Source organism: Neovison vison, chromosome 11 (assembly GCF_020171115.1).
Source record: "Neovison vison isolate M4711 chromosome 11, ASM_NN_V1, whole genome shotgun sequence".
NCBI lineage: Eukaryota > Metazoa > Chordata > Mammalia > Carnivora > Mustelidae > Neogale > Neogale vison.
The window spans coordinates 74416185-74438076 of record NC_058101.1 but is presented as its reverse complement, the minus strand read 5'-3'; the positions used below and the strand labels follow the sequence as shown (position 1 = coordinate 74438076).

Sequence of the window (21892 nt, the reverse complement as noted above, 5' to 3'; positions counted from 1 at the left end):
ATCTTATATTTACACAGACCTGCCTACTGGGTGATCTCCAAACCCTCATCAGCATGTGACTAAGACTAAACAAAATAATCCATTTGCAGCATTTAACGTAGTGTTTAGCCTAATCAGGTTTACAAATAAGCCATTAATTTTTGTTTCTCAGAGACTTCTATGAATTATACAACTAATAGAGATTAATTATATAAAATGTTTGAAAATAAAGGTGAAATAAAATTTAAAATACCAATTATGCGACCCTGCATCAGTAAACACCACTAAATGGTCATGCACCAGTTAAACTCAATTATATTGGAAAAGGGAGATAATGAGGGACAGCTAGAAGTCTGCCATATCAATCTTCCTCATTAATTCCAAGGGCCCAGAACAATACTTTTCCATTGCTATATGTCCAAAAGAGAGAGGAGTACAATAAATGTTCTCTAAATGGGTGGGTTAAATTAAAGTTGATAGATAATAGCCTCTGTTTTCCCTGTGAAGTAGTAGGCAAGATTTTCAACAAAAGGAGGAATGAGTAAGAGTGAGAGAGAGAGAGATTTAAAATAACCACAACACTAAAATACTAAATATACTAAATACTAAATACTAAAAACCACAATACTAAACTACTAAAATACTAAATAATACTACTACAATACTAAAATAATACCATGAAATAACTACAAAAATGTAAAATGTCAGATACACAAAAAAGGATTAATGCTAAAAAGTGCTGAAGTGCTAGCTGAATGTGAAGACCATACAGATCCAACATTTCAAAGTAAATCTTTTTCTCTAATATGCCCTCCAGTTGGGGCTAAGATTAAAATCAGAGAAAGGTATAGCCAAATTCAGCCAGGAATCAGGGCAACCAGAACAAAAGTAGTGAGAGGAAAAGAAATAAGACATGTGGGTGTGATTAAAGAGTGTGTTCTGCGTGGAAAGTGGTTGGAGGTGAGTTAGGATAGTCTGTAGATGTTAAAATAAAAAGATGGAAATATGGATAGGCAGTATTGATGTTAAGACAGAGTTATATAGGGCTAAAATAATGAAAGGGTAGAATGTTAGAATGTTGAAAATTATGTATTCAAATAGTTCTATACCTCGTCTTTCAACAGGCCAATGATAAGGTTCAGGCAAGGTCTTGGATGCATTTTATTCACTTTATTATATTCACATTTTGTCAATTATTTTGTCCTGTTTCATGTATTACTAAATAATTTATATCTAGTCAAATGATAAATATATAAACAATTGAGATGAACACAGTAATCATTTAAGTGTGTATTTTTATGTTTATTTAATCAATTGAAATTTTGAGAATAATTCACAATATATAAGTGTACTTGTATAGCACTATTTTATCACACATATAAACATGTAAATATAACTATATTGGGAATACATACCATGATATCTTCATGTAGTACAATGAGAATAGATTGGAAATTAACATCCAAGAGGATAAAAATACATATGTCAGTAGATAGTAATTAGATATTTATAAGAAAACAAATATTAGAGAAGAACTGGATTGGAGATATAGTTATTAAAATTTAACACTGATCTTAAACTTAATCTGACATATTTATTCTTTAATAAATAGAGGGCATCTCTCAAAAGCAATGTTAAAAATATACATAGAGGTCCAGTCTGGGCAATATTATAAACATCAAAAACAAAAAAATTAAAAAAAAACAAAAAACAAAAAACAAACCTCACATATGTCCCTGAGAAACCATTTAGCCTCTCTGAATCTCAATTTTCTCATTGGGAAATGAAAACAATTGGTTTTATTTCCAGTCAGTGCTGTTTTCCAAAGGTTCTTTAAGACAATACAGGAAATAAATATAATACAGCATTTGTTTTAATTTAAGGATAATCTGTGGGTGCCTGGGTGGCATGGTCAGTTAAGCAGCCAACCCTTGGTTTTGGCTGAGGTCATGATCTCAGGGTGGTAAGATCAAGCCTTGCCTCAAGCTCCACGCTCAGCATGGAGTCTCTTTGATATTCTCTGCCTCTGCCCTTCCCCTAACTCTCTCTCCTTCAAATGAATAAGTAAAATCTATAAAAAATAATTTAAGGATAACCTGAATGAAGAGAGAAAAGAAGGAAGGCCATTAGATGAATTCAGGAGAAATTATTCCATGTATCAACGGGATTACTAGAATAAAATTTTTTGTGACAGGGCATTATGTTGTAAGTCATAGTCTGTATGAATGCAAAGAATTATTTTTGTTACTAAAGAAGAAAAAAAGAGATGATAGGCTTTGAGATGTGAAGAACTGATGTTTCCTACATCAGACTTGAAGTATAAGTATGACTTCAGCTGCTGTTAATTCAAGAAAGTAGCTAAGATTTCAGGAAGATGTCTTTAGTCCTTTTAACTTTCCCACATAAAAAAGACACCATTCTTTAAAACAAAATAAAGGTCACTGATGTAGCAACTCATCTCCAGAGGAAAGGGATAGAAAAGCAAGGCAGCAACAGTGCCAACAGGAGGAAGACTTAACCGACATAGCCAGATAAGCCACAAGTTTGAACCAAAAGAAATTTGTTGGAAGAGATTGAGTCTGTCTTTGACCTTTTACACAGCCAGTTAAAGGAATAAACAATTTCTAAAACTATAATCACTGGTTATTTTTATAGAACTCATATAAAAAGAGCAAGACTTTTCAAGTGGCTAAATCCTTCGCAGACTTTCAATCCCATGTATCAGACATTGTTCCTTTTTTTATTCAATTACTTTCTTTATTTGATTCTTTGAGATTGAATTTTCTGTCTTATGGATTTTTCATAGGAATGTTTGTATAAAGCAGTAGGTAGCACAAAGAGATAATTGTTAAATTATACCCACTTCTTGGTATCTTTGGAAATGGTGGTTGTAGCAAAAAAAAAAAAAAATGACATAATGATAATTATTAGCATTGTGGGTACATTTATTTGAATAAATATATGAACAAAGTTAAATGGTGAAAAAATAAAGCTCTTAAGACACAGTGTATATAAAAATGTGACAGTTTTAAAATTTAAAAGTTTAATATCCAAAAATAGCATTTTATAAAATATTCTATTATTATACACAAAAAAGGATTAATGCTAAAAAGTGCTGAAGTCAAAAATATTCTATTATTTGACATTATTTTCACTTGTAAAACGTAATTTGTGTCCAGCTAACTACTGTATTAGTTGTATAATAAATTTTTATTATTACCTTATGATTATATTATATATGACTTTTCTTTCCAGTTGTGATTATTTAAAAGGACAGACATTGTCGATGAGCATTTCTAAAACACTTTTTTTTTTTAAAGATTTTATTTATTCATTTGACAGAAAGAGATCACAAGTAAGCAGAGAGGCAGGTAGAGAGAGAGGAAGGAAAGCAGGCTCCCTGCTGAGCAGAGAGCCCGATGTGGGACTCCATCCCAGGACCCTGAGATCATGACCTGAGCCGAAGGCATCGGCTTAACCCACTGAGCCATCCAGGTGCCCCCACTAAAACACTTTTCTATAATGCATATGCTTATTTGTCTTTTCGTGAACTTGTTAATCTAATTATCAAAATTATTAGTTATATTCTGGCAACGTCCTCAGATATTTTTGCCATATCTTTTTTTTTTCTTTCTCCTGACTGTACTTCAAAAAGAACTTTTGATTCTGATAAAAAATTTCCCAGAGTAGCTATTCAAATATACAAATATAGCAGGTGTCTCTCTTAGACTCATCCAACCAAGACAATGTGTTCCTTTCTCCTCCTTGAGTTGGAACTCTACATGCAATCAGCTTTGTTTAAGATGCTACAATATAGTGGTACTTGTTCCTTGAGGTACTATCAATATTATTTAAGCAAACTATCCAATGTCAGGATGACTTAATTTCCAAAGCAATGGAAGAGAGAAAGAAAACAGTTCTTTCATCTTTAGAGACAAAAACTTGCCTGGTTCAAGAAGAAAAATATAAGACATAGTGAAGCTGAATGGATAAAAGTAATGGTAACTAAAGCAAAAAATAATAATAATAAAAAATTTAAAAATAAAAATAAAAATAAAAAGTGAATAAAAACATTTACATCTGTAAAGAAATATATAATTCTAGCAATGGAAATACATAACAACAATATATACATTGTTGTGTAACATTTGTATACCTATAGATTTAGTATGCTCTGAATGTAGTAAATTCAGATTTATCAAACATTGAAAAAACACAAAGACAATAATAAGTGTGTAATCCATTGTATGTATGCACAACATAGTAAGTTGGAATTTAAAGACATGTTCAACTCTTTTTTTTATTAATTTATTTATTTTCAGCATAACAGTATTCATTATTTTTTCACCACACCCAGTGCTCCATGCACTCCATGACCTCTATAATATCCACCATCTGGTACCCCAACCTCCCACTCCCCCGCCACTTCAAACCCCTAAGACATGTTCAACTCTTGATGTTTACTTTCTTCCCTTTATAAATGTCTCCATTACTTTTTGTACACGGTGATTCACTCAATATGCTCCTTTTGCACTTATCTTACAAACTGCTATCAAACTTTACAAATGAGGATTAATATTTTTAAATTTATTGAAATAGTATGTAAGACTTTTCAAAGTTTTCTTATATATTATTTTCTTTAAGCTTTATCTATTTTTTGTTTTTATTACTGTTTATATACCCTCCCAATTAGTTTTTTAATATATAGCTCTGAAACCTGACACCCAGATACATATGAATATTTCCAGAAGTGGAAATAGCATTTTTGCTTGATAAAATCACTCTAGATATGTCAGAATTGGTACTGATATTTTGATCTGAGTATTAGAGGAGGTCATTGAGAGGATGGGACTGCTGGTTGACCCACAAGCTGGACCAAGGCAATCAGAGGCTCTTGACACTCTTCCCTGTCCTTGGAATGTCTGTTCTGAACACTGCTTCCCTACTAGCAGCTGCTTCAAAAATGCAGCCTTAAAAGTATAAGGAGGTGTTGGGACTATTTGAACTATACAGGTAATTGAACCCTGTTGAAGCTCTATATAAAGTTTTAAGGTTCTGGCTGGTGGATGCAGACGTTTACTTGTCTTGCATCCATTGAAGAAAAGCCTAGTATGTAAATTCCTATGCTTATTAAACCTGGCCCCTCCCAGTTTGGAGTGGCCTGTCTCTTTCTTCAGTCTCTCCTTGCCCTGCATGTATGGAGGTCAATATCAAATTTCACTTGGGGAATTCCTGGAGTTGCAAACCAACAAAGTTGTACCAATATATTTGTTGGTTTTAGTAGTCATTTTTTAAAAAATTTTATTTATTTATTTGACACAGAGAAAGAGATCATAAGTATGCAGAGAGGTAGGCAGAGAGAGAGGGGGAAGCAGGCTCCCTGCTGAGCAGAGAGCCAGATGCTGGGCTGGATCCCAGGATGCTGAGATCATGACCTGAGCCCAAGGCAGAGGCTTTAAACCACTGAACCACCCAGGCGCCCCTTAGTAGTCATTTTTAATAATTTGCACAAACTGAGCTTATTGTCTTCCATACAACTTCCTTTTTTCAATAGAATTTCATGTTCATTTCCCAGTTAAAATTTATTTCATTTAGCCCTGCCATGTTACAATCAAATCATTTATAAACATACTTGATACTTTGTAAATTGAATAGGTAATATATACTCATAGAAAATGTTAAATAACATAGAGATTGGCTTTCCTACTGTAGCTTTCTGCCATTTTCTCAGTTTCCCTATCTATACACAACTTTTGATACTAATTCTTTTTTTTTTTCTCCTTTTTCTTTCATATATATAATAGAGAGAGCATGCACAAACAGGGAAGTAGGGTCAGAGGGAGAGACAACGAGAATTTTAAAGCAAGCTCCATGCCCTGCACAGAGTCCTATGTAGGGCTTGTTATCATGACCCTGAGATCGTGACCTGTGCGGAAATCAAGAGCCTCATGTTTAACCAACTAAGCTACTCAGGCCTCCCTAGTTCTTTCTCTTTATAAAGGTATTTGTTAGACTTCAAACATTTAAACTCATTTCAGATACACTTTCTACTCCTTATCCAGTACAGTACTCCAAGGCATTGAAGATGCCATGTAAACTCCTCTTGGTAGTGTCATTCTTTCTCACTTTAATTCAGAAGACTGAAAATAGGACAACAGCTTTCTAAAATACTGACAAGTTTTCACCATGCTCTGGCTTAAATTCTCCTTGTGTGCAATGTTATGTCACATCATTCTATATTTCTTTTAGTCAATCAAAGATTATAACTGAGAACCTATAAGTACCCAGTACTATTCTGTGCATGAGAATATAGCAATAAAAATAGAAATTAAATTAGTTAAAGCTAGAACTCATATAGTCTAACAGGTGTTTTGAGGTATTTACTGCAGTTAAGCAGCCATATTCAGGACTATTTGACATAAATATTGAGACTTAGATGAAAGAATTGTATTTTAAGGACAATATTTCAATTCCCAGGAGAAATGACACTCGACAGAGCTATATTTCTGGACAAAATTATGCATTTAAATGGGAGGTAAGAATTCAAGAAGTCAGGGATCATTCAGGGACTGTGTTATAGATGTGACGTGTTGAGTGTGTGTGTGTGTGTGTGTGTGATTGGCAGGGCATTAGCTATAGGGCTAGAATGTGCAGATTCATAAAGCAAGACTAAATAACTTGACTGCTTCAAGGTTGGGAAGATGACCCTTTGTCCTGTTTCAATGATGTGAAATGAATTTTTTAATTTGACTCTATCAAGGGCATATAAGACAAGGCCAAACCAAGAGCTGACTAATTTTACCAGTAAAAAGACAATGAGTCACTTTTTTTTAAGGGTTTTTAAATTTTTTTTGAAGATTTTATTTATTTACTTGACAGACAGAGATCACAAGTAGGCAGAGAGGCAGGCAGAGAGTGAGGAAGGGAAGCAGGTTCTCTGCTGAGCAGAGAGCCTGACTCGGGAGTTGATCCCAGGACCCTGAGATCATGACCTGAGGTGAAGGCAGAGGCCTTAACCCACTGAGCCACCCAGGTGCCCGACAATGAGTCACTTTATATTCAAAGACTTTATTACTTACTTGAAGAGAAAAAAAATTAGCTAAAGGAGCTAGCTTCCCATTGTCTTTATCCCAACACCAAAAAGGATGACCCTAAAACCAAAGGAACCAAATGGTTAAAATATGGGAGGGGGATACCTTGTTGCTGAGGGGCCCATTCTAGACTGCAGCTGAACAGTTTTATGTTTTGAAGTTTCATTCTGACTGTGAAGTTCTGGAAGCCTCGTATCTCATCAGAACCCAGAAGGTGGTAAGAAACTGTCTCATGTTAATCTCCTAGGGAATCTGGATGAAGGATGTGAGCGGGATGGCCTTGTAGTTGTTCTTTACATGCCTTTGTATCTTCTTGTGTACTGGTAGTATCACAAAGCCTTCTGCCAAAACTCTGATCAGTTTTGGGTCATATTTCTGCCTGTGGGGTCTACATGGATATGTGCAAATTTGTCAAGGTGCCATGAGTTCTCCTACAGGGACATGCCCTAAAATTTTGGAAGTCACTGAAATTATTTAATGCGTTTCTTTTTTTATTTTTATATCCATAGATATTTGTAAAATGCTATGTGAGAAACTGGATCAGCTGTCACTTACTGTTTGTGTTATGTCAGTTTTAAACATCTTTCAGATCATCTAAAACACAATGTATAAACTGGCATTGTTTCTAACAGTCTACTTTTTAACATTTCACTAGTAATAAAGTAACCTCACCCACTTCAGAAAAATCCATTTTATCATAGTGTAACTATTAAGCTCCACTTCAGTGATCACCTTTTGAGGTATTCCAATTGAGGAAGTTATTCCCTGTCTACCATATTATTTGTGTTGCCATTACTCTGTCTCAAGCACAGCTTCTAAAAATGTTCACAGAAATCCCCAACAAGTAGTTTTTTTCTGTGTAAATAATGTTTACCTAGACTGATTAGGCAATATTATACTTTCTGCCTCCTTTTAAGAATAAAAAGCTTTATAGTGATTGAAGTATAATGCCAACGTGGTTATTCATCATAGATTTTGGTGTCTGGTGGTCTAGAATTTACTGTTGTACTTTTTAAAAAAAATTTAAACCTAAATTAAAAGTTGAACCCTGCCATTATGCACAATGCATATTGTAAGGACACTTAATGGAAACTATCATTTTGATGCTAACGACTATTTTCTACTTATAAATTCTCTTCACGGATTCAATCCACACCACCACCAAAATAAAAACAGGAAATTAGAAGAGGGAAATAGAACAATATAATTTTTTCTTTTAAAATCAGGATCATTCCCTGCTGACCAAAGGGGGGGAACCCTGAATAATTAAGGTATATTTGACTCCTTACCCCCCAAAAAATCACATTTCCTACTGCACAAGAAAGAGAGAGAGAGAGGGATGGACAGAGAAAGAGAGAGGGAGAAGAAGAAGGAAAAGAAGGGGGCATAGGAGGAAAAATATAAGTAACACATAAGAAATAATCACTCTGATTTATACATTTTGCCATTTTTTAAATTTTGATATTTGTTAAAGAACTGAAATATTACAAAAGAAGTTGAAGTCTCTCAGATATCTTTATAATCCTATTTCTCACCTTTACTTCACTAAAATAAACATTATTTCAGTTTTTGTGATAATCCAACCCTTGCTTGAATAAATTTACCATATAAGTATACATAAATTTTATTTTATATATTACTAACACATATGTAATATAATTTTTGTGATCATACAGAGACCATCATAAAAGTAAGTGTTCATAAATTTCCTTTTATTTGTCTTTTTTATCAAAGTTTTAGCTAATCTTGGCTTTTTTCACCCTTGCATACATTTCAGGAAGAATTTAATCAAATTCTGTGAAATTCAATGAATGAATAGATTTTCTTGGCCAGAACTGGCATCTTTACAACACTGAGGTTAGCCACCCACAAATGCAATCTGTGTCTTCACTCATTTAGCGTTCTTTTATTTTTTTTCAGTAAGTAGCTTTACAATATTTTCTCATAAATATATTACCTTCCCTTCGTTCAATTTATTCCTGCATAATAGCATTTCTTGCTATGGTTATTGATATATTTTAGATTTTCTTTTTCTCTTTTAATTTTTGCTTTATTTTGTTAAAATTATACATAGAGTGAACTTGCCTGTTTTTAAATTATCCCCAAGTTCCTTCTAAAATCCAACCTAGTCAACATGAAAGAAAAAAAAACAAAAACAAAAACTACTCATTACTTCTTCAAAAAGTAGGTAATAAGAATCCCCACAAATCTCAGAGTAAAGATGAGGTTGACCAAACCACTAAAACAGCAGCAATAGAATAGCAGCTGGGAGAGTGAAAATACAATACAAAAATAACCCTAGATTATGGAAATACCTCTCCCTCCACCAAAGCCAAAAAGCTATTACCACTTAATATAACGTGTTTTATGCTGAGTGGAAATCTGGATAGATGCAATAAGCATTCACTAATGAAACTGGGAAGATTCCTCACAGAGGCTAATTGTAATGCAAAAATCTCTGAGCAGGTATAGAAGATTGAATATTGCTATTTCAGCATATCCTCCTGAGAATTTCAGATATATCAAGCTCATACTCTCTTACAAAGGAAAATGGCTCACACAGTGAACACATATTAACTACAGCACTGAAAATGAATAGTACAAAGACAGTGGACCTTCAGTTCAAAGAGTGTAGGAGGGTATCACAGATAACAAATGCTTGAAAAAGCCAGGAAGTTTGAAAATGTGCTCATTTATTTGTTTCTTTATTTTCTGGTAAACCCTCATTATTTAAACATGAGATACTTAAAAAAATAATAATAATAATATAAATAGGATAAAATCTAACTCCATGCATGTGTATTATAAGAAAAAAATACAAACAAACTATATGTTCAAATGAATAATGGAAAACTTATAGGAATTCACAATGACAAATATGAAACAGTAATTTAATATATGTTAGTGAAGAAACATTTTTTAAATTATGCAACAATTGAAAGATTGACTAAAATTCAATATGTAAAGCCTCAGAAATATATGTCTAGAAGAAGTTTTAGTTCAAGATGGTTACATTTGAAGATTCTGAACTCAACCCTTCCAACAGACTTACTGAGTCTACGGCTCCATATAGAACATTTTTTTTTTCTTCAAGCATCCTAAATGCTGACTGAGTCATGATTACACATCAGGCAAATGACAAGAAAACTATATTGAAGTAGGTATCCACACACGTACACATACAGGGATATTATTCAGCCATAAAAAAGAATGAAATCTTGTCATTTGTGACAACATGGGTGTATCTCGAGGACATTATGCTAAAGGCAGGAAGTCAGAAAGGGTAAGACTAATATCTTATGATTTCTCTTATATGTGAGATCTAATGACAAACAAACAAAACCCCAAGCTCGTAGGTACCGAAAACAGATTGGTGGGTGTCAGAAGCAGAGGGTAGGAGGTGAAAGAAATGGGTGAAAGGGGTCAAAAAATAAATAAATAAACAAAACAAATAGCTAAACACATAAACTATTGGTCAAAACCACTGGGAAATTAATTATAAAAGTTACTCTAATAGGGGTATCTTTTTCTAAACTAGCAATATAGCATTAACTTTAGCGCTCTTTTGAAAGAATTTTAATACATTTTATTATAGTCAGGACTAAAGATCATTAGGCAAAATAAACCTTAGGAAAATAAAATTAATAAAAACAAAAGTAACAAAACAAAAAAAATAACAAAAGTGATATGAGTACATACCTACTATAAATTAAAAAATATACATGTCTAGGTAACTAAAGGTATATTAGAATTGTCGGATATCAGGAAATAGGGTGGGAACTGGCAAGAAAACAAAGCAGAAGAGCAAAGAGAGAGCACAGGAAAAAGAGTAAGGAACAAATATAAGATGGAAAAGGGGATATATAAAAATATTAGGGAAATGAGAAAAACAAAAGAAAGGGAAAACACATTAAAATTAAATGGAGACATGGGGTGCCTGGGTGGCTCTGCCTTCTGCTCAGGTCTTGATCCCAGGGTCCTGGGAACAGGGTCCTGGGATTTAGTCCCACATTGGGCTCCCTGCTCAGGGGGAAGCCTGCTTCTCCCTCTTCCACTCCCCCTGTTTGTGTTCTCTCTCTCAGTGTGACTCTCTCTGTCAAATAATAAATAAAATCCTTAAAAATAAATTAATTAAGTAATTAACTTAAATTAAATGGAAACAAAGAGTAAATATATTTAAAAATTGCAGGAGATGAAACACAAGCTGTGGTGAATATATAATAACAGGGAAGAGATTTATAATCCCATGGGAAACAACCAAAAGGCACAGACAAAAAAAGAAAAGAAAGAAACAACAATGCGGGTTTTTTTTGCATATTTTAAAATGCATTTTCCAAACATTTTTGCAGAAACATAGTATTAAATTATATTTTACCAACAGTATGTGAGAAAGCCACCAGCCATTTTTAAAGAAGTGATGGGAAGAACTTGCTGCTTTAATTTGTGCTTTTTGATTACAAAAAGTTGAATAACATTTATATATTTAAAGTTTGTTTTCCTCCTTTTGTCTCTTTCACCTATTTTTCTGGTAGTGTGTGGTTTTTTTGTTTGTTTGTTTTTTAAATTAAGACTATTTTTTAGAGCAGATTTAGACTGACAACAAAATTGAAAGGGAAGTACAGATGATGTGGGAAACAGAGGCAAAAGAAAAGTTATTGAACTTCCTTATTATCTAGAGCCCACTGACAAGTCCTTGAAACAGGCAGAGTGACATTCTTCTAGGGACTCAACTGCTTCTGCCTTAATACTTTGCTAAGGGCAAAGGGCAATCATAGCCTGACCCACCCCCACCTCCAACCAGGATCCTGTAAGTCTACTTTAACACAAGCATATGGCCCACCGATAGACATCTGAAAGGTCTCATGACTAAGGTTTTGTTAGACTGTAATAAATAGCCTTTTCCCAACAACAGCTAGCCCTTCAAAGTCCTGGAAAACCTTGCTCCAAAATTCCTTAGAGATTTACACCATCCCTGACCCCTCCCAACTTACAAATATATAATGGACCACTCCTCACAACCCAGGGCAGCAGCTCTTTCTGCCCCTGGGTCCTGTCCCCATGCTTTAATAAAACACATTTTGCACCAAAGATGTCTCAAGAATTCTTTCTTAGTCATCAGCTCCAGACTTCACCCCACCTCACCTCACTTACATTCTAAACTTCATCACAGAGATTTCTTATCTCTCCCTGCCACCACACAGGCATGGTGTCCTGCATTATCAACACCCCCACTAAATGGTACATTTATTACAATTTATGAACCTAAACTGACACATCATAATCACCTATATCATTCATAGTTTACATTAGAGATCATTCCTGGTGTTTTATATTTTATGCATTTGGATGCCTGGTTGGCTCAGTTGGTTGAGCTTCTGCCTTCGACTTGGGTCAAGATCCTGGAGTCCTGGAATCCAGTCACACATCGTGTTCCTTGCTCCATGGGGAGCCTGCTTCTCCCTCTGCCTGTTCTGCCTGCAGTTCTAGCGCTTCTTCTGCTTTCTCTCTGTCTCTAACAAATAAAATAAAAATAAAATCTTAAAAAAATTAAAAATTGTAAAAAAAAAAGATGGTTTTTAAGACACTGAACATTAGACAACAGAAGACAGTGATACTTGAAAGAGAAGCAAACCCAAAGAGCCTTATCCCAGCTTACTGACTTGGGAAAACTTCCAAGCCTGGTGCAGAGCCCTGAAGACTCCCTGAATTGAAGCCTCAAAAGTATAGACCCCAGGGAGAAGTAAATGGCTATAATTTACAAGAGAGAGTTTTGGAAAAGAGAGAAATGCCCTGGGAGAAATTTCAGATATCTGCTGTGCCATCTCCCTGTGAGTATTCAGCAAAAGCCTGAGCAGCTCATGCATGTGAAAGAAATACATGAGGATGTGGAAGCAGAACATTGAAAAAGATTAGAGGGAACAGTGCCTGGTATTCACCCAGGGTAGTGAATAGTATCTGTTCCCTTGAGCTAGACTGAAAAATCTCAAGATTAATAGGACATTGAGTAGAAGACTCAGGAATCTTGCCTCAGGAATGGGCAATAATGAGCCCAAAACTTCATACTGCTCTAGAAACACCCCAAAAAATCATAAAAGCAAGACCAAAATGGATTCAATATTTCTAGCTAACTAATCCTCCTGGAACAAAGATCAAACTATTTACAGAAAATCAAAACTATATGTACCAATTGATTATAAAATTTGAAATGTTTGAGGGGCACCTAGGTGGCTCAGTGGATTAAAGCCTCTGCCTTCCGCTCAGGTCATGATCCCAGGGTCCTGGAATCGGGCCCCGCATTGGGCTCTCTGCTCAACGGGAAACCTGTCTCCTTTCCTCTCTCTCGGCCTGCCTCTCTGCCTACCTGTGATCTCTGTCAAGTGAATAAATAAAATCTTAAAAAAAAAAAAAAATTTAAATGTTTGGCATCCAATCATAGAACTGGTCATAATAAGAAAAAGGAAAATATGACCTATAATGAGAGAATAAAACAATCACTGGAAACTGACAGAGCTGATAGACGTGTTAGGATTTGTGGAAAAGGACATTAAGCCATTATTGCTAACTGTATGTTAAAACGTTAACATATTTTTTATGTTAACATTTAACATTAAAAACATGTTAACATGTTTTAATATGTTAAGAAAAAAAACAAATTGTATAAGTAAGAATAATATCTAAGATGAAATTATACACAGAATGAGATTAATTGAAGATCGTATCTTGGAGTAGAAAAAATATATTAAAATTTAAAGAGAAAACAATAGAAACTATGCAAAATGAAACACAAATAGATATGAGTTATCTACAAAAAATCTATAGTTGACATTAACCTTCATATTGAAGACTGGATACTTTCACCTTAAGATTATAACCACAGCAAAAATACTTGTTTTTACCCCTAAGATTAAGTCAATGGCAAGAATATTTGCTTTCACTACTTCTATTTAAAATTGAATTCATAATCCTCTCTACACTGGTTAAAACCCCTAGAAGGTTAAAGAGAAAAAAAAAAAAAGTCTTGTTTTGTTCCTGTTTTCAAAGGAAATACTGTTATTATTTTATTAGTTATGAGGTTTGCTGAAGGTAATGGGTAAACACCTTTTAACAAATTAAGGAAATCTTTCAATTAAAAAACTTCACATTTCTGGGGTGCGTGGGTGGCTCAGTGGGATAAAGCCTCTGCCTTCGGCTCCAGTCATGATCCCAGGGTCCTGGGATTGAGCCCCACATCAGGCTCTCTGCTCAGGGGGGAGCCTGCTTCCTCCTTTCTTTCTCTCTGCCTGTCTCTCTGCCTACTTGTGATCTCTATCTGTCAAATAAATAGTAAATAAAATCGTAAAAAAAAAAAAGGAAAATTTCACATTTCTATCATAAATGACTATTCAATATTATTGATATTATTTATTATTTATTATTATTTATTATTATTTATTAATATAATTTTTTATAATTTTTTTATAATTTATTAATTTTTTTATAATTTTTTTATATTTATTAATATAAATTTTTATATAATTTATTAATATAATTTTTTTAAGATTTTTAAATTTTTTTTTAATCTGTGAGTGAGGCGGGGGGGTGGGGAGCACAAGCAGAGGGATGGGCAGAGGGACGGGCAGAGTGACAAGCAGAATCCCCACTGAGCGCAGAGCTAGAATCAAGGCTCCAGCTCATTGACCCTGAGATCTTGGTGTGAGACTAAATCAGAAGTTGCTTTTTTAACTGACTAAGCCACCCAGGTGCCCTGAATTTTTTTCTTACCTCACTTGAGGGGTCCGTATGTTCTTTCTTCTTTAATCTATTACTATAGTGAATACTAAATCATCATTTAGTATCAAGATTTAACTCTATTTTATCATGAAGTAAATATTTTAAAAAGCAATTAATTTAATGTATTACTATTTCACTTATGGTCTTGGCTTTTTGTTTATTTATTAAATAAGACTGATTTCTTTTTATACTTTGATATTGTCCAGAATTTTTTAAAATTTATATATACACCATAAGAGAAGTTGAGAGGTGGTCCTTGCCTGTCCATTTGGGAACAGATTGTGTAATATAGAAGTTGTCTGCTCCTTAAAGATTGGTTAAAACTCTCCCTATAAAAGTATCATGAAGTTAACATTATGGTAAGGTAGGCAGTTAATATATATACCCAAAATATGTAATATGTTACATGAGGAGAAGAGATAAAAAGGAAGATTGTGGTATGTGTGAAACAAAGTTTTATGGACAATGTGCTTTTTAACTAACAAGTTAAAGGAAATGAAAGAATATGCCATGTAGATAAGCAGGAAATGACAGGCAAGGAAGAAAGCAAAATCTTGGGGAAAAATATACTGGATGTGTGCCAAGTACAGTAAATAAAAATAGGAATATAGGAAGAAATTAGGATAACATAAAGCCAGAAAAATGAGAGTGTAAAGCCATATAAAAGATGTAGACTGGAATTATAGGCCATTGAGAGACTCTCAACTCTTGGTGAGATAGAAACCTTTTGGTAGGTAATCTATTATGCAAAAGAGAAGCATGATCAAAGTCACACTTTCGACATGAACTTTCTGGTACATTAACAATGAACCATGGGGACAAGGATGGAGAGAAAAAGGTCACTTGGAAGATTACTGGAGTAATCCAGATGAAAGATAATAGTGGCTCAGGTGGAGGATTAGTCTTCAGCAGTTAGAGTTACCACTAACATAAGTTTTCTGAAAATTCTATAGCTAGAGCATGTGCAGAGACAGTGTAATAAACTGATCAGGAGCTCAGTTTTGAATATGGTAAATTAGCTATGTGTGTTAGACATTCCAAGTGAAGATGTCAAAGGGGTAGCTGTATATGTGAAGCTGGATGGCAGGTATGTAATTGGGAATCATTAACATATAAATGGCATTTAAATGTCACCAAGGGAATTAACATAAATAGAATAGAAAGAAGCTCAAATACTGATCCTCAGCAAGCCCAAACATTGTGATTGTGAGACAGGGAGGAAGCAGTTAATGTGCATGAAAGAATTATCCTTTTAGAAAGAAGGAAAACTCAGAGAGTACAATTTCCTCAAAGCCACAAATACATCAAATGATGATAGTAGATCAAATAAAATAAACCTGAGAAATAGCCATGGGATTCTCCTACTGAGAGTCATCAGTGACCTTGAGAAGAACCATTTTGGTTGAGTGGTGGCAATGAAACTTGTTGGTGGAGGTTCAGTAGTGAATGAGAAAAGGAAAATTGGAAATAGTGAGTATAGGCAGGAGTAAATGGAGCAGTTCTGGAAGGAATATAAAGAAAGCTCCTTTGTCTTTGTTTTTATTTTGTATGTATGAAACAAGTTCATATCTACACACTTACAGAAAATTCCAGTGGAGAGGGAAAATTGGTGAAAAGAGAGAAGAAATTGCTAAACAAAACTCTGTGATAGAGGATGAGCTCTAGTTCACAAGGTGAGAGGGTGGAGAGGTGTGATAGAGAAGGACACTGTTAAGCTCAGATGCAGGGGGATTACTGCAAATAGTTGTGGGGGTCATGGAAAGGCTTGTCTGATTATCCCCAACTTCTCAGTGAACTAGGTGGTAAAGTCATTAGCTGAGAATGAGGTAGTATGAAGTGGGCCGGAAATCTGAGGAAAAAGAAAGGGTGAAATACTTGTGGGGAAGCTTACAAGTATATATGGAATAATGAAATGTAGTAGGACTGTCAGGCAACATGAAAACACATAGTCAAGTTTTATGATTAGAAGTTTTAATTGAGAGGAGGCTGTGTGTATGTGTATGTTTTCCAGCCACTTGTGGTGTACAAATATAGATGTGGGATAACAAAAAAGTTAGCAATTCTTTTACATAAGAGCGTGATGAAATCAGAGAGGGTCAAGAAGTTTGGATTTCTAAATTGAGTAATAGAGAATCACGGCATGAGGATTCTCTAAGGAACAGAGGAAATGTTAGGACCAATGGACTGTAAGTGTTCTAGGTCAAACTGTGTCCTCCAAAACATAGGTTTCATTGAAACATTAGGTTTCAAGTCTCAACCTAATGGGTACCTCTGAATGTGACCATATTTGGAAATAGTCTTTGCAGATGTAATCAAGTTAAGACGATGTCATGCTAGATTAGGGTGGGCCTAATTTAATGTCTGGTAACCTTTTATGAAAAAGGAGATTTGACCCACACAGGTAAGATAGCCATGAAGACGGAAGCTGAGAGTGGAGTTATGCCGCCACAGACTAAAAAACACCGAGAAGCCCAGAAACCACCAAAAGCTAAAAGAGGCAAAAAAGGATTCTTCCCTAAAAGCTTCCAAGGAGGCAAGGCCCTGCTGACCCTTGATTATGGACTTCTTGACTCTTGATTATGGTCCCCAGAATTGTGAGAGAATAAATGTCTGTTGTTTTAAACCACTCAGTTTGTGATAGTTTGTTATATAATAGCCCTAGAAAACTAACAGCGTAAACCCTAAGAAGATCAAAGATGTGGCCATACCAGAGATATTTAGTCATGGAGACTGGAAGTGATGGCTGGAGTGCTCAGGACTGAGTGTTTATCCATGGCAGTGAGTGGTGAAGGCCGTGCAAAGATCATTAAATAAGAGAGTTTTGAAAAACAGAGACGCCAGGGAATTGCAAGGATTATCTTTGTGGATCTTAAAATCATCAGGGATTATGACAGTTTGTAATATTAGAGAGAGTGATGAGAATTTAGAAGTCAAAGTATTACACTACTACTGGGAATTGATTTCAGGGCTTTAGATGACAGCAAAAAAGAGGGGAATGGTTAGAATCCTCTGAAGACACAAGATTTAAAACTGATATCATTCTGTATGTTTAAAAACTTCATTTGATTGGTAGCATGCGATATAGAGTCTTCAAATTTTTATGTAGCCTTATATTTGACATTTATCCATATAAATATATCTCCACCAACTTCTGCTATGTAATATTCTATTCTATAGCTATGCCAAACTTATCAATTCCTCTGTTAATAGATGTTTGATTTTTTCTAGTTTTTAATATTAAAAACAAAACTTTCTTCCATTTTTTTTGTTTTTATCTTATTGTATCTATAATTTTGTCCCCATTGTTTTTGTTTATTTATTTTGAGATAAAAAGGAAAGGTATTAGTTAAAATCTTTACAATAAAGTCATTACGATTATAAATCTATTTAGTTAAATATGTATGCATGACATAGTATTTTAAAAAATAATGGAAATGAATAGTTTTTCAACCAAATCTAATGCACAAATATACCATTTTTTAAGAAGATAATGCCAGTTTAACATTCTTAAGCAGCTGTGTGAGACAATGACTCTGCTTTGTGTAAAACATGATAACCAAAATTAAGAAAAACTCTGCAAAATTCTCTAGTTCCCCAAAGAAATTACTAAAAAAGAAGATAATAAAAGAAAAAAAAAAAAGGTGTACACTCGAGCTTGACTGTATACAGAGGCTAGAAAGACAAACTCTACTGTAACCCCCATATCTGCTAAGTAAGCCCTTGTATATCTTTAGTTTGAAGTTAATCGTTCAAGTCCTAGCAATTGTGCTTTTATGCAGTTATATGGCCAATAAACTAGATATTGTCATAAAGATGCCCTACAAAGTCTTTACTAATGTTTTGAGCAGCACAACAGGTACTTAGAATAAATTCTCTTTTTGACATTTTGTTCTTCAGGTGAGGGCTAATGAGGTCAATAGAAAGTAGAATCATGTTTCATTGTTTGCATATAAAAAGACATCAGAAACTAATCATGTACTGTATGGTGACTAACATAACATAATAAAATAAAATAAAAAGTAAGTAACTAAATAAATAAAACCTATTTTTTAAAAAAAGTAGAATCAAAGAGGGGTAGAATCAAAGTAGGGGGCACCTGGGTGGCTTGGTCAGTTGAGTGTACAGTCCTGATTCAGCTCAGGTCATGATGTCAGGGTCATGAATTGAGTCCCACATCAAGCTCAAGTCTGCTTGATTCTCTTTTTCCCTCTCTTTCTGCCCTCTCCCCCCACTCTTTCTCTTTAAAATAAATAAACTTAAGAAAAAATGAGTAGTATATAGACCGCATCAAGACTAAAGCCAAATTCTTGCATTAAATCAGGGTTACAAGCACAGAACCTATGTGAGAATTTTGTTAGGAGAGTTAGGAGAGTTTCCCTACACTCTCTTCAGGGGCATAGATATGATGAAAAAATTCCCTCAGTGGATTGGGCAAGAATTGATTTCTAAAATTATATAATGTTACAAAGTCATCCAAGACATCTCTCTTTTCATCAGGGGAGTCTCAGTTTTGTATTGTTTTGTTTTTCCAACTTGGTGCTCTTGTACAGAAGATAAATGTTGGTGAATCATCTAAGATACCCTTGGGCAGAAAGTAGTTTACTCTGTCCTCTGGGTTAGCAGTGAAAGCGAGGTTGCTTTCATCCAGCTGCATATACTATTTTCTGAAACAAAATCCCAGAGGTGTGTTGTTATTATATATGGAAGAGTGACCCCAAGAGGCTTTACACAGGGAAGGGAAGTTCATCTTTCACAAGGTTCTGCCAAACATATGAAGCTAAGCAGAGGTCAGTTGCATTCAGGTAGAACAAGATGGTAAGGCTTAGCTTCAGGGCAACATTTCCAAATTAATGAATCCCTCCTGTTCTTTAGATTTCTATATCTCAAAAGATTTTGTGTGTGTGTGTGTGTGTGTGTGTGTGTGTGTACACACACACATATAGTCTCAATGCCTCCTTGGACTTGTTTACAATGACTGGTGTTAGAAATGTTGCTGGTAGCCATCCTCCTCCTCTATTCTCTGCTGATGTAGCTTTCTGTACTATCCCTTCCTGCTGTTGCTGCTGTTTTCTGGACACCCTCTATAGTCCCTGACCCATCCGCAAGCCCTTAGTAGCTGGGTCACATGACTGTGGAGATCAGTGAGGAAAGTATGGAATCTGTAGGGCAGGCTGTCCAACTCTCCGAAATGGGCTGAAACTGTGGTCCGCAAGCAAAATTTCTTCTTTGGGACGTCTGCATTATTTTCAAACTGTTTCTCCTGTTGTCTTTCTTTGTTGAGCTGTCCTTCTCAAATTTTTTCTCTTTTATTAGGCTTTAGAAAAACTGGCTTTGTAAAAAATATTGTTTTTTCTTTGTTTTCTAGAAATTATAAGAGTTGTCTTTCTTATTTTATCATAGTTATATTCCCATTTTTAGACTTTGTGGTAGTACTATTATTGATATTATTTTACTATTTGAGTTAAACACGCCATTTATTCTGATTTTTCTCAATTTTTAAAGAAATTCACTTGAGATTGTTAATTTCTATGGTTTTTGCTACATTTCACAAGTGTTTATAAAAAATATACTTTTTCTATTCAGTTATTGATATTTTATAATTTCCAGTGAGTTATTCTGTGAATTTAATTTTAATTTGTAATATGGAGAATGTTACATAAAGTTTAAATTGTATGTTTTGTTTTGCTTCTTACATGTGCCTTTTTTCTGAGCTTTGTCTTTGCTGAAATTCATCTTCTACTGATTCTTTCAATAGTGTTAAAACCTCTCATTTTTTTGAATGCAAATATTTTTGTATAGTCAATCCTGAAATACAGATATCCAAATAGAGCTATACAATGTCTGCCTGCTGAATTATTTTTTTGTCATGAATGACTCCCTTTATCTGCATAAAAATATATTAGTTATATATTAAGATTGTGATATCTTAGGACCTGGCAGATCCTTTCCTACTGAATTTTAAACTTTCTTAGTCATTTTATTTTAGGTATGACTCTTTTAAATAAAATGTGTTGCTTTAATCTAACATTCTCTGTATTTAGAGAGGAAAATTTATATTTGGGCTTATTTCAATCATTTTGTTTTGTATATTTACTCATCATGTTTCATTTGTTCTTTTTACTCCATTTTTAACTTCTTTAAAACTGATAGAAATTTTAATATTTTCTTTTCCCCATTATAATTTCACTAGTTATATATATTCCAAATTTTGTGTACTTGTACCTAATATTTTTTACCTGTTTACAGAAATAGTTCACTCTTAATTGTACAACTCTAGGAATTTTCACAATGTGTCTATTTAACATGCCTCCAGACTAAGAAATCAAAGGTTACAAACATTCCGGAAAATACTTGGAGCTCACTGCCAGTCACTATCACCAACTGCTTACTTTCTGTGTGGCTTGTGGAGCAATATATTTCCTTGGATCCATCTCCCAGTTTTCAAATTCTTTTTGGCTCTAACTAATCTCTTTAGTCTTTCCATTAAGTTTTTGGTTCAATTATTATATGCATACTACTTAAAAGTTCTATTTTATTTTTTCAAATTTGTTCTTTTCTCCCTTTATTAGCTCCTCAAAAGTTTTAAGTTATATATTTAATAATTTCCTTATTATTCTATGATTTTAGCTTTTAATGTCAATTTCTGTTATTCATATCTACTAATAGCCTCATGAAAACTCACTTGTCATGTTTTATAATTGCCTTTCATGAGTTAATTTTCATCAAATTTTTTTTTCTACATCTGATTATGTTCTTTCATTTTCCTTGTTTCTGACAAGGTTATATAGCTATCAGTATTCCATGAAAAATTATAGGTGAATATTATAAATTTGGCAGCGGGGTTTATATTTGTTTGCTCCAAGGCTTTGATTTTTCCCAACTGCCTTTTTACCTTTTTACTCAAGACTTTAGACAAAACAGAAATCTTACGGCCACCTCTTTGTTTGTGTGTAGAGTTTTTCTAGTTCACTTTTAATGATGGGGAATATATATGAAAGGATTTTTAAGCAGTATTTTACACAGAATTAGAAAGTGGAGTTTAACCACCTCAA

At 34.1% G+C, this 21892-nt stretch overlaps 1 pseudogene; it reads right to left on the bottom strand.

Moving 5' to 3' along the window:
* Positions 1-18611: 18611 nt before the first annotated feature.
* Positions 18612-19942, bottom strand: LOC122890096 (annotated as a pseudogene).
* Positions 19943-21892: the final 1950 nt, after the last annotated feature.